Source organism: Pholis gunnellus (assembly GCF_910591455.1).
Source record: "Pholis gunnellus genome assembly, chromosome: 7".
Taxonomy (NCBI): Eukaryota; Metazoa; Chordata; class Actinopteri; order Perciformes; family Pholidae; genus Pholis; species Pholis gunnellus.
Genome location: NC_136533.1, coordinates 6,221,479 through 6,234,448, shown reverse-complemented (window position 1 = coordinate 6,234,448; position 12,970 = coordinate 6,221,479).

The following is a 12,970-nucleotide window of genomic DNA, read 5'->3' as shown; positions in this document are numbered from 1 at the left end:
GGGTGGGGAGAGAGATAGACAGAAGGTGTGCGTTCTCTTTCTCATGATTTAACAACGGTAATATATGAGCGCACAGCTGAGATTAGGACAGAAGCAAAAAAAACACCATCTGTATCCGAGAAACACGTGTTTCCGTTGTGCTGCCTGATATTAATCCTCTCACTGATAAGGACACCAAGGAGCCCAAGTTATGACCAATAAACACAGATTGTAGATTATTATGATAAAAATGTGCCGTTGTGGTCAGATGCCGACACACTGGCTACTGATCCGCTTCATTAATATTGATGCCAGCGTTTCCACACAGGTTCTCTGGGAGCAGGAGCTCAAGGATATTCAGCTTTTACCGTCCCTATCAAGTCAATTGCACTTTGCATGTCAAAGCATGCACACACACACACACACACACACGCAAAAAAAAAATCCCCAAAACAAACAGCCTTATCTCTTAAATGTTGCACAAATCCCATAATTACAATGCTCATCACAGTTTCTCTGTGTTCCTCCCTGTTAATCATATGAATTATAATTGCTTCATTAATATTTTGAGGGGAGAAGGAGCCCATTCTTATCTGAGATGATTTCTGCCTCTATTTCAAGGCCAATTGACCTGAACAACCACCCCCCCCCCCCCTCTCTCCTACTTCCTGTTCCCTCTCATTGCACCTGCAGTTCGAGCTGTCTGTGACTATAAGAGCAGTAAAGTACCAGCTACTTTGTCTACAAGAAAAATCATGAATTAATATTGACACATACCTATAAACAGAGCGTCTTAATGTGTATGCATGGGTTCATGTATATATATACATTTATATTACATGTATATTTATGTTTATGTAATATACTGTCTGCCTTTCTATATCTACTGTAAGTATGGGTCCACATAACACATACATACAACATATATATATAAGGAAAATGTATGTATTTATTCATATGTATATGTGTATATAGATACATTTATGTAGTGCAACACAATGTATTGTGTTTATGTTTTTAACGTCGCATATTTAATCCTTTAAATGTTTAGTCTTAAATTCCTGCTGGGTCTCATCAATATGTAAGACTTTCTTTGCCCCCGACACTGTTGAATTAGCTGTCGACCAACATATCCACACTTCACGCTCTGCTTTCCGTCAGTCAAGAGCAAAAGCAATAACACCATCCCCGGTTGGATATTTGTTTTGTTTCTTTGTATGAGGTCCTGCTGAAGCAACAGTTTGCGCCTCTCATTATTTCAGCAGACACGTTTTTCAAGCCTTGGATGGATTCACTTGATACTAAACTGAACAGCAGGAGCTGAAGACACATCGTTCTGTGTGAAGGGCATGGGAGGTAGAGATGACTCACACCCTCCTGATTATCTTAAGTAACATTTTCGAGATGAAGGAAATGAACGTGCATTAACGGAGCGCTGCAGACCGCTTCCTCCGATGTATGAGGGAGGGGGTGGGTGGGTGGGTGGAGGTGCTTTGAGCATTCAACACACCTGCTCGCAATCAGTCAGCCACGCAGCTCTTAAACAATGCGGCACCTGAGTTCTTTCATCCCTGCCATCATTCCTCTCCATCCTGCTGCCTCCCTTCTTCCCCATAAAGACCATTCTCAGTGGTCTTTAGGAGGACTGCTGGAAACTGCACTTTTCTAAAAGACTCACCTCACTCTTTTGTCTCCGTTGGCATCACAAACCGCACTAAACTATTTCGTCTTTGCTCTGCAAAGAAAAGGATATCAATCTCGCTCATCTGAGTTTCGCGGAGAGACGCGAGCATGCTCCGATTATCTTTCGACATTTGCTTTGATAGCTTCTGCCGTGGTCCTGACTATGCCATGCAATGCAATGACAGACCAGCATCGAGTGGCAGAAGGCACACAACCTGACAGCTCCTCTCACTAGCTTTGCACCTCAGCTTGTGTGAAGCAGCAGTGAGCCCAACGTGGGAGGTTAAAAGCAAGCATTTTTGTCACCATTTGGCACCCAGAAGCAAACCGTTCTCAAGCACCTATACATATTGATGCAAACTCATATATTGTGTTGCAAAACTGATAAAATAAATGTAGAATGATGGTTAATTGCTTTCAATAACCCATCACAAACCTTTATATCACTGTATTACCACTCCTTTTTTACAAATATTTTACATCACACACAGTTTAGACAAAGAATAATTGTAAAACCATCCAGTCACATGGAAGTTAATTCATTGGTGACCATATATGTTTATTGAAAGACAAAAAAAGTAAAGTTTTGTGAGGTATTAGAAATAACCCAGACAACCCAGAGTGTTGAGTCTGAGTGCTTGACTGCAAAAAAGCCATTAGGTTGTTTACTTGCAGTGTGACAAGCGCCCTGTAATAATCACACATAACACTGCTCTGGCTGGGACTAAAAAGACAGAATTATGCCGGTGAAAATTACATTATTCCACATCGAGTACAACTAATCTCAGAGGACAAGGCTTCATGCAGCAATGATGCTTTCCATATGGCTGTGAGGTGTGATGCTAGTACAGGCAGGAGTCAAACTCCAGGATTCGTAGGTCCCGCTGTCAAATGCTCCAGGTTTTTACAAATGCACTTTTCAACAATGCCCTCCTTCACATTCACGCAATGATAAATGTATAGCTGTCAAAGGTTTTGACTGCAAAGTCACTGAGTGAGTCAGGGTTCCACTGCAGTTCGTCCACTGCCCTACACTGGACAGCAGTCATTTAAGCTGGTACTGGTTTTTGATCCTTAATGACACACCGCAGAGGTTAGAGAGTAATCTTCATCAGTAATTAGTCAGAAAGTCCAGATGTTACTCAGAGTGCATGACGGGCTGTAAAAGGCTTTATTGAATGATCACAAGGATGGCTTTGCATGTTGTTGCCCATTTACCACAAATCATATATTATTTATTATGTTTTGCAAAACATGCTGGAGTGTTTTTCTGTTTATATTTCAAGCCACTGCTTTGCATTCTTATCCATATGCAATTCAACCAATCGTCAGACCTCTCAAATATGCTTGAGTTTTGCCATTGTGTGTGCATATTTTTTTCCGAGAGTAAAGGACTCAACACACCGGGGGTATGACAAATACACAGCACGGAAATTCTGAAATACTTCGCAATTAAAACTATTCATAGCAGCAACAGTTGAAACACGTTTTCAACTAGAAAGGTTCAGTCAGAAGAATGCAGATCTCCACCAGGTGTGTCTGCAATTACCATGTGTGTTTCGTGATTGAATGAATACAACCAACAATTGGCTAACCCGACGTCTAGACACCAATGGCCTGTAAGGCGCTTTAAAACACTAATAAACTTAAGAAACGAGCAGCTGTGTATGCAGGCAATCATTTCAAGATCATCATATAAGACACGTCATACAATCCTGTCCACTTACCAGCGGCTGAGTTGTGTGGAGGTACAGCAGTTTGTGGAGTGGTAGTTCCGTTAGCTGTTAGCGGTTAGTCAAACATACTGTCAAACAAACAGGATTTATCTCTAGGAGGCCTCTGTTTGTGTCCCATATGACACTAATGTATATGTGTATATATATATTTTTTTCCTAACTAAAAAATATGTATTCAGGGAGTGTGGTTAGTGACAGTGTGGGCTCCACGGTAGCTTTGGAATCGGGATGGTGGGGCTTCGCTTGTGCAGAAACGATCTGCAAAAGCTTATATGGTATTGATAAAAAACTCACTTGTTGTTCTGTTCAACAGCAACCGTCTCTGCTGAGTGTTCATCAGTTTGTCTCTTTGCTCCCTCTGACTTTTCTTCTCAGTACATTTATCAGTGACAGCCTTCGTCTGAACGTTTCTCGTTTGTTCTTTAGTGGCTCAGTCTTGGTCTTATTGCTTCTTTCTATCAGCTCTTTGGCCAAGTCTCTGATGGTCTGTCTCTCAGAATATTTCACGTTGTTATTTCATCAGCAGTACTAGTGGCTCTATCACTGACTGCAGAGTGTGAAAAAAAGAAACTGGATATTCCTTTATACTGAGCAAAACTAAGGCATTATGCTGGTCCGTGGTTAACAGTTGCTTCCATCTAAACAATTGGGTGTTTGGTGATTTGCAGCATTATTCGTTTGTTTCAAGAAACGTGATAGAAAACCAGTCGAACTAGTTTAGAAAATTGGTCCTTGATTCAGGCACTGCTCTACTCCAGATCATCATCACTGTTTTAAATCATGACAAATGAGCTGGTGAGGGGGACCTTGTTGAACCTGGATGCATGGACGCACACATAGAGATACACACACACACGCACAAACAAACACTCTTCCAACCCCTCTGCATCTGGCACTGTTAGTTGTTCACAATGAAGAAGCTAGAGGGAGCTGTGGGTGTTTAATATCCACACTCAGACCTCCTCTCTCTCTCTCTTTGATGACACATAAACATACCCTCAAACATACACACACACATAGATGTACAAACGCACCCGGCCACACGGGGACTCAAACACGGACAGGTGAGTTGTTAATATCTCGTGAGCGGCTCACAGATTGGAATCATCCCAGGTTCCTCTGACATGTAAAATGCAGTGTCTGTAGTCAGCTGTTGGTACAAAGAACATAACTAAAAGGAAGCTTTTAAGTGCACCCTTCAGTTGCATCAAACCAATGAAACAAGACATTATATCCACAGCCCAAAGCAGGGAGTGGGTTGCTCACTCAGGAGTGATGCACTAAGGTTGTACGCATGCAGCGGCCTTACCCGAGGTGGTGAAGAAAAACCCTCAAAGCTCTCGTTTCAGAAGGTGACTGACAGTTCGGCTTAGTTTAGAAGTAACACACCCGGTATTCAGATTTCATGCTCATGGACTGTAAGTCTATAGACAAATCATCAAGGCAGAGCAAATAGACATTGCATTATCCAATGTTCGCAGAGGCATATGTATCTCTTATTTGGGATTTTACAGGGGTCTTCAAGCAGCATGACAGATGCTGGAGAAGTCTGTTTGGTCATGTTTTTTTGGTTTCTTTGTTATCTCTTGCGGCAGGTTGCAGCATGATACAGAAACATCTGCAATTCAAATCCATTCAGTAGGATTTCCTTAGTACAGCAGCTATTCAGCGTGCTAAAACGGATGATTCTGCCTTTTTTTCCGTTCCCAGTCATCACCGCTACAAAGACAAAATGGAGTGAACCTCCTTGGGAGGTAATCGATCTCCAAGGAAGTGCAACAGAGGTTCTTTATATACAGATAAAAATAAACGATGAACCAAACGGCCACAGGCTTTGGCCATTGTCCTAATGGTACACGCCTACTCACCAACTGTCATTGCTGATTGAAACCACAGAATGTTCCTGGTAATCTCCTTCCCCAGAATGTGAAAAAAAGAACAAGAGACTGATTTGAGATCAACCCTGCCTTTGTAAGATTACTCATTCTTTTTTTTAACCAAACAAGTTGTTCTCTGTAAGTACTGCATGTACCTGCAAACAATCACCTTACCTCAACTATTACCTTGTCCTAAATCATATCATTTCGGTGTAAACCGTCACACATTCTCCACAGTTTCTGCTGTTTTTTTTGTATCCTTTCACTGCCGTGTCTCTTGTAAACAAAGCTTATGTAACCACCAAAGTTGGATTGAATGAGAACCTAATTTCATCCTTTTATTAGAGCACAATGGAACATTCAGCCTGTTTGATCACCGCATTCAAAACATTAAAACTCTTTGAGAGGAAGGCATGGATAGCCATAATGCCATGCGAATTACAGGGTAACAAATAGCTTCTAAAGGACACAAATGATATTGACAAGACCAATTTTTCCACAAGTAATAACAAATAACTGAGTGGTGTTATCATTTGAATTTTTGATAGCTAAATGTAAGTGTTTTTCTTGATTTTAATTACAGCCTTTATTTTGTCAGAGTGGATGGTTGTATCTTCAATTATCATGGCCCATCACATATCCTTTTATCTATTTTTAAATCTGGGCCACAAATTCAGCGAATATATGTATATTTTTTTGCATTTGAGAGTAAACTTGAGAGCATTAAAACTCTTTATATTGCTTAAACATTGATCTGGAGCAAAGACAGGTTCAACACAGGTGGAAAGCTGATCATTATTCTGTGACTACCCGTCTCATGTTACTTCCTCCAGGAATAAAGTCTCAAGCTGTATTACTCTACTAAACATGTGGAGCAGTACAGCTCAGCTTCAGATTGCATATAGTTGAAATTTCGTGTTTATTTATTAGAAAAAGCTTGAGCAGTTTTCTGTTTAGAGGCCCCACCTGGGTCAAAGGAACCTGGCTAATTGCCACCTGGTAATTTCAGTTTGAGAGTCTTGTTTTACGGAACGCTGCCTTAAACTTCTTTCAGATGACCAGCAGGGGGCGACTCCTCCGGTTGCAAGAAGACATACAATTGTATAGAAGTTAATGAGAAAATGACCCACTGTCTCACTTGATTTATTACCTCAGTCAACATTGTAAACATGAGTTTATGGTCTCAATCGCTAGTTTTAAGTCTTCTTGAATACAGCATGATGTCCATTTAGTAAATTATGGGCCCATTTAGAGTGAAATAGATGATGAAGCTTGCAAAAAACAAGATGAATGAAAGTCAGCCCATGAATCAATGGGTGATGTGACGTTGACTGTGAAGTCCACTTATAATAAAAAATGTAAATGTAAATCAACACCGTGAAATTTATCCTCTGGATTTAACCCATCCAACTATTAAAAGCAGTGGGCAGCTACTATACAGCGCCAAGGGAGCAGTTTTGGGGGTTGCTCAAGGGACACCATTGCACTGCCCAGGACACCACCTGGGAGATCACCAACTGCAGGTTGTGTTAATTGGGTCGTTGTAGCTCATGTTGGGTAATGTCAACCCTTCTGCAAAATGTGGTCATGTTGGCTGAATGATACATGTTTCTTGGTTTGAACTTACTATTTCTGTTTTTATTTTGGTAAATATTGTGTAAGTATGTGTACTGCCCCACTATGTGAGACAAGTTTTTTTTCATTTGTGTGGGCAGGTAAGGATTTAGCAATGGAAAGGAATCATCAGGTCAGGCCTTTGGCAGGTTGATAATCGTGCAGCCAGAGGCGAGCCTACAGCTTATTGATCAGTCACACACAGAAAGACGTCGAAATATTTCAGCACCTGGAATTTCATACCAATGTGTGACGGTTGATACTGTGCGATGACTTGATTTCGGATGTTACAGAACTTTTATTCAAGGGGAGATCCTGTTTGGTTTATGTGTTATCTCTGGTCGCAGGTTGCTGAATGAGGCAGTGAAATATGACATACCCTGCAATTTAAATGACTGTGACTGTAAATCCATTGAATTAGGTTTCCACAGGTACAGCACATATCCCCGGCATTGAAATCTCTACCACATTTGTGCTCTTACCGTGCCCAAGCATGACCACTGCAAAGACTGGAAGCAGTTTTAACCTGTTTGTGAGAAAACCCAAGGCTTCAGCGCTCTCACAGAGGGGGAAATGCCACTAAGGGCCAGACATCGTTCATCACCCTGAGATCTTAAAATCTCCCCGCTCTTTGAAAATGAACAAATGGACAACAAGATAAGTTTGTGTGCTGCACCATGTACCGAAAGAGCAGAATACTTATTGCTGTTTGGGCTGTAAGAGGCTAAAGACAGCCCGTTTTTGAAGCACCATCGGACGGCGGACCATAGCTAGAGCAGGGAGAGCTATTTATTTTATCTGTCCACACAGCTCACAGCCATTCATCATACAGAGAGAGGGCTGAGCAACTATCAATGCACTTTCAATAACACAGGGGACTGGATTGCCCCAACAAGCACACAGGCGGCACACCTCCACGTGAGCTAAATAGGAGCAACACTGTACAGCAGCAATGCTGTACACACATGCAGCCACAGACACACTTGTCCTCTCCTAAGGCCGATCACCTTGACGCTGACCTCTCCACCTCCCCCTCCTTTCTCCAGCTCTATTTCCCTCAGACCTGAGGGTTTCGTGGGGTCAGAACGATTGAACAAGCTGAAAGGAACATGTTGTGCCGCTATTTAACAGTGATGTCAAGTCATGGACCAAGGTAATAGAAAAACTTGAGGGCTGCTAACAGCCAAAAATATAACGTTAGTGCCCTGCTGAGGGCTGCAAAGGCAAACTCAGAAATTCATTTCTTTCAGCTCAAGCTGCTCACTGCAGCGCCGACGTGCCTTGTTTGCCGTGACACAAAATCGTATGTGTTTTCTCTCCAGCGTAACCTGGGCCTGTCCCTTCCTTCCCAGGCTCATTTCAGAGCCTTTGAGGCAACACGAGAGAGGAAATTGTTGTGGAGTAAATAAGTCACGTCGCATCAGCGGTGCAGTAATGTGTTTCTAATGACCGTCTAAAATGAGAAATCCTCTTGTATTAGGCTGAGGTAATTAATAATAGAAAAAGCGAACTGACAACGAGCCGCAAAACAATATGGGGTGTGCTCGACTAACGAGGCTGCAATATGGATTTATGCTGATATATTCTGATGACGGAGACACTGAAGTACAGTCAGAGGGCTCCAAGTTGCATATTGTGTGCTCTTTGACACCAAAACATGTCATTAAAATGTATGCTTTCTTTACTGTAAACATTTCTTTTGTTCACTTTTCCTGACAACTGAAACTTCAACAAGTAGTTGAGATGTGTGTGAAACATTAATACTGGCAATCAATGGAAGTGAATGAAAATAAAAATGGGTGTGTCATATTGTGTCAGTGGAGCAATGCAGTATTATAAAAAATCACCTCCTGCTTATCGAACTGCACGTTTTGGTACAATTTTTTCTTTGATATTGTCAATGTTACACTCAACCACAAGGGGCGGGGGGGAATACAGCAACATCCGAGAGGACTGCTGAAATATACAAGGCAATAAAAGCTTTCATCTTGATCCAAGGGTAAAATGAACCACAAATGAGGTCCAGCTGACTTTGATCTGGTCTGAAATCTTTGTACAAATATTTATTTTGTTTGCACATTTTTTTTTTTTTTTTTTTAATCAATAATTAGTTTTACAATGTTGGCTTTGATGTCTCCGTTGCATGGCTTGGCTTTTTAGACCTACTGTGCTTTCATTCTCTGCCTCTAGCTGCGCCTTCATGGCCTCTGGATCAATGCCAACAATAATCCTTTCAAAACCGTTTGGCCACCACTTCTACACACATCTTAGTCGGAACCATTATTTTCCCACATTAAGCCCATGATGTACAAAATAGTTTGAATACACCCATGTGAGATGTCATCAGGATATGAAACAAAAAATATGTGGAACAGCTTTCTTACATGTCTTCCAACCTCAGTTATTACTAAAATCACCTGTTCTGATAAAATAATCAAGACGCAAAAGGGAATTTGTTTTTGGAAGTGATTGAATAAAAGCTGAGGTCACTTTTCTTAGTTCAGAATCGTACTGAAAGTAAACATACAAAGACTGATGGCAGACTTCGTATGTTGTGTCGTATCATATCAATGACCCGCTGTGAACATGACAGTGTCACGGTGACAATAAAATCTGTGTGCTATGATGCAGCTGATAACTTGACCAACATCATGACCATACATGTCACACAGCACATCTGCCTGAGGCCTCCCATGTCAGCTGGTACAGCTGCATGTGCCTGACAGCTGACATCGGCGGGTTGAGTCACTGACAGCTTATGCCATCGCTGATGTCACCACACAGAACACACACGAAAACCTTGCCATTGACAGCAATCTAGAAGCTGCTCCTCTTCAGCACCAGCCTATACAATCGTACAGCTATGAACATACACACACACACACACACACACACAGACACACACACAGTAGATTCCAATTAAAGCTATGGCCTTCAACTGATTGCCGCTGGAGAAACTGATTGCCGCTGGAGAAACTGTGGGTGGAAGGCCCTGATGAAGGGTACTTTTGTGAAAGACATTCTATCCATCCGCATTGCTCAAGGAAACAGTAACCTTGAGGTTTCCGGTTTCACTAACTCTTCTGTTAACATTTAGAGAGTTGTCAAACATTTTGTTGAAGTTCCCATTGAGTAATTGCTGCCTTTATTAGGAAATTTGACGTTTTATGTTGTGATAAAGTCTTGTCTATTACCTTTCTCTTGTATACAGTTTCAATATGCCTATATCTACAGCCTCTTTAGTAAGTCTATTACTTGCTAGCGGCTCTGTGAGGCTCGACCTAGGGTGCTTTCACACATCACCACTTTGGTCCAGTTAAAAAAACTGTTTTGATTGGGCTGGTATGAGACCCCTAATCGAATCCTGGTGCGGACTAAACAACTGAACCGAGGCTGGTTGAAAAGGTGGGTCCCGGTCCGCTTCCAAGCGCACTCTGGTGCGAATCGTTTATGATGTGAAAAGCAAACGAACCAACAACTAATAAATCCATCTGCTGATCGTGAAATCGGTTCAGGAACGGATCTATTGATCTATATTAGGCCATGTATATAAACCTATTCATGCAAATCACCACGTATGCACGTCAGGGTATGAATAACTGTTAAAATGCTATTGAAAATGTTGTGCTTGTGTCCGACTCTGTGTACTTTGTCAGTTTTTTAAGTCTATTAAAAAGTGTGTGACACAGTAAAGTGAGATCCCACGATTAGTAGTATAATAATACTAAAAAGTCTTATGTTCATTAATTTCTTTGTGAGCTACGCAACATTGATTTTAAATGGAATTGCCCCAAGTAGATGATGTAGGACGACAATCCCCTAAACGGTCAGTCTGTCAGTCAACGGGAACGAGACTGGAACTAAAATGCAACAATGTATCATTACTTTGCTTGGTCTGGACCACATTAACTCAACTACAGGTGTGAAAGCACCTTTAGACACTTTCAACTAAATGCAAATGTCAGCATGCTTACGATCATGAATCAGTACTTATCACAACGCTGAGGGAATGTCATTGGTTTTGCAGATATTCTAAAGCAAAGTATGGGAAAGATTGAAATTTAGACCTGATGATGGATGCAACATCAATGCATCACAAAACCTGGTGTTCACTAGTAATGTTTCACATTGTATAAAACATTTATAGTATTTAACTTTATTGTAACTGTGCTAGAAAGATCTTGATGTTGTAATAAATTGTAACAGGGGGAATGGCACATTTTTTTAAGTGTCTTACTGTGGCTTTTTCCTTTAAGACCCTGCAATCACAATTTTCCTTTTTTGGTCTATAAATGCTTACTGAATACCAGAATTCATAACTTCAGTCACTTCTTATCATTGACAAGTGAGAAAGGTTTCCATCTGGCGCTCAGATTACACTTCATGTGAGCCTTCAAATGGCTAATTTCACATCACAAAAGAAATCCATTTTGATCAAGCCAAAAATCAGACTCCAAGATGGAGTGGACGTCTGCATCAATGTCAAAAAACTAATTTGGAGACATGTAAGATAAGTCGGTGAGCAGAGCAGTGCGGATGCAAACACTGTGTCAGACTGATTAGAATCAGGCCATTAAAGTCAGAATCAGGCTTCTTTAAACTGAGAAAATTGTTTTTGTCCTCTTTAGCAGTTCTACTTCCTAAAACCACATTGAAGATCTAAAGTCTGTGTGCAACTACAGAGATGGGTTTCCCATTTACTAACAGTAGCTGATGCACATGCAGCACAAGTGTAGATAACTCGTTGTCACAATGTCACATTAGCTTATTGGACGTATATTAAGGAACAAAGCAACATGCTTGAAACCAATGACATTACTGTTTAGACGTGACTGTGCAAACTATGCTCACATAGCTTACAGTGTGTACCTGAGGGGGAACGGGAGGGCGAGCGCAACCTTTCTGCAACGATGTCGTGGGTCAGGATTGCGTAACCTATGAGCGCAGTGCTGCTCAGGTGGCCATTAGTTTACTAGCCTGTATGTTTACATTGCAAATAGTTGTTTGCTGCTATACTAATGCTCTAAAACATTGAAATAATGGCTAAAGCTCATATTAGGTGACTGCAGCGTATGAAGACAAAACTTCACCCATAAGAAATTATGTAAATACAAGTATTATTTATCAGCCACACAGAGTAATGAAACAGAAGGAGAATGAACCGTCTGTATACCGGGAATGTATTGGTTCCATCTGAATGAAGTAAATTGTACAAAACAACATATTATGAGCCACATTAGTCATTGCTTGCATCTATACCTTTCCATTTCAAAACATTATACTCAGGCATGCCATATGTATTTGCAAATTTAACCTTTTCTTTATTTAGTTGGACTGCTGATATATTTTTGCAGCCAGGTGCTGTGCAGTTATCAGACCTACGACTCTCAGAAGTACATTTCTCCTTCCTAAATAGAGCAGATAATCGTTGCAAAACAAATGTGACCAAGCTACTTGATAGCCTGCCAGCTAGTTGATGCAGACATCAGGACACACTCTATTTCACTGCAACATATAAACATACAGAGAGGCAAACTCTTTTAAAGGGGAACTATGACCATTTAAAAAAATTCACCTATTCCTATAAAAATATAGCAAACATGAACAGCTTTCTTCCAAATAACAAAACTATAGTGATACAACTGATGTCATCAAGTATGGAGTGTGTAACTGCTCCTTGGACAATAATTTGTGTGAGATGTTATCGATGACACTAAGAGCACTCATGGGTATGTTTTTAGCAGATGGGTTCAACAGTAGCACAAACAAAATCTGTCTTACATTCATTGTCTGTGGAGCAGCTCCAGACTTTACATCACACGCTTGAGACTCACTTCTCTGGTCTTTGGCTTAGAGGGAGACTAGCTCATCACCAATAGTGATTGAACTTCCCCAGGCTATGGGAACAACTTGAATTCAGGTGGCGTTCCCCAGCCAGGCCGTAGCCTACTCCGTCCGCTCTTCCCCTGATGAGACACTGCTGCAAACACATGCTGCTCATGTAGCATTGTGTGCTGTTTCAGCTAGCTCACCTGTCAACAGTTTAAAATGCTGCTTTAGGGCGGATTTGTGGAGGAACAC